The following is a 1,602-nucleotide window of genomic DNA, read 5'->3' on the forward strand; positions in this document are numbered from 1 at the left end:
TGCATTGTTTAACTTGTTTTACGATAATTCTGTTGATTCTGTTAATCTTTCCATGGTTTGGAAAGGATCTGTAATCTGTTGTGGTCAATATGAATTGTTATGGGAAATAAGAATTTCCACGTGTGGTATATAGGATACGCTCCTTCACATTTATACCTAGAGCTTTTATGATATATTGGTCGACAGTTTGCGAGTTCGGAACTGTCGACATCCATATTTACGATTAGGTGTAGATTTGCGAGTTCGGAATTGCACAACCATAGTATACATTGTTTGAAGAAGGAGTTTGTCCATATACATGATTGTTTACTTCTGTGAGGATATGATCTTTCGCATTTATAACTACGACAGTGTGCGAGTTCGGAATTGTCGACATCCATATTTACGATTAGGTGTGGATTTGCGAGTTCGGAATTGCACAACCATAGTATACATTGTTTGAAGAAAGAGCTTGTCCATATTCGTGTTTGTGTATCTCAGTGACTTGGTCACTACTTAATGTATGAGAAAACATTATTGTTTTTCTTAATCTTGTTTATGATTACTTAGAAGTTAAATGTTAATTATTCCTACTTTCAGTTTTCAGAGACAGATCAGAGTTACGCAGCGAAAGCCACAAGTGTTGACTCTGTTAATTAGTTAACTTCCGCTATGTTTATTATGTTGTTTATTGTATCTGTAAACCAATTGACTATTATATATGTATCATTTGAGAGAAGTTCATGTATATATATTCTGAGCGGGGTTAGTTTTGGAATAAATTTTGTAACATTTTTCTTAATTGAATGTTTAAGTATTTGAATTAGATTCGTAGTGCCTCTTTATTTAGTTAATCTCTTGGATTAGTCAGTTGCTAGCTTAGGGGGCGCTACAGTCAGGTCCTTAGATCTATCTAATAACAACTACCAAAGTAATTGTCAATATTTTGCAATCAATACTTTGAATAACAAAGAATTATATTGATGCCGATCTACTCAACTAATCAATCCAATCTACCACAAGGATAAACCGAATATATTTGGATCCTCTTTACCCGAAACAAGTATTGTGCACACCAAAGATTATGAACCCAAATCAGAAATCTTCTTCATCTTCAAATCTTCTTAGATCTTCAATAAACACCTGCACACAATCAACTTCAATCTCTTGTGATCAGTCACACATAAAACGAAGTATGTTAACAATGGATTATCACATGTCGTCTTTAGATCTACGAACAGTCTAAAGATCCCCGTCGAAACTTCGATCTAGTTTGAGTGAATCTTATATCAGAAGAGAAGATTCTCAAGCATAAACAAACTAGGTGCAATCATAGTTCAGCAACCGTTAGTCAATCAAATTGATTGAAAACTAATAATAAACCGCAACTATCTAGTTTCCCACCAACGGTACTAATAGAGCTTCTCAATCCCAAGGAAATTTTTAAACCGAGCGACCGTAAGATATTTCGCCTAATTAGGTTACTTTCCTCTCTGAATAGGCGGCTCCACCAGTAAAAACACAACTAGGTAGTTTTGCTGGATCTGAGGATTAGTTTTATCGAAATGAAAATTTTGATATTTATAGACCAAGGAAGTTTGGACACCAAGGAATTTCCAAAAC

This window comes from Papaver somniferum, chromosome 11, assembly GCF_003573695.1.
Source record: "Papaver somniferum cultivar HN1 chromosome 11, ASM357369v1, whole genome shotgun sequence".
Taxonomy (NCBI): domain Eukaryota; kingdom Viridiplantae; phylum Streptophyta; class Magnoliopsida; order Ranunculales; family Papaveraceae; genus Papaver; species Papaver somniferum.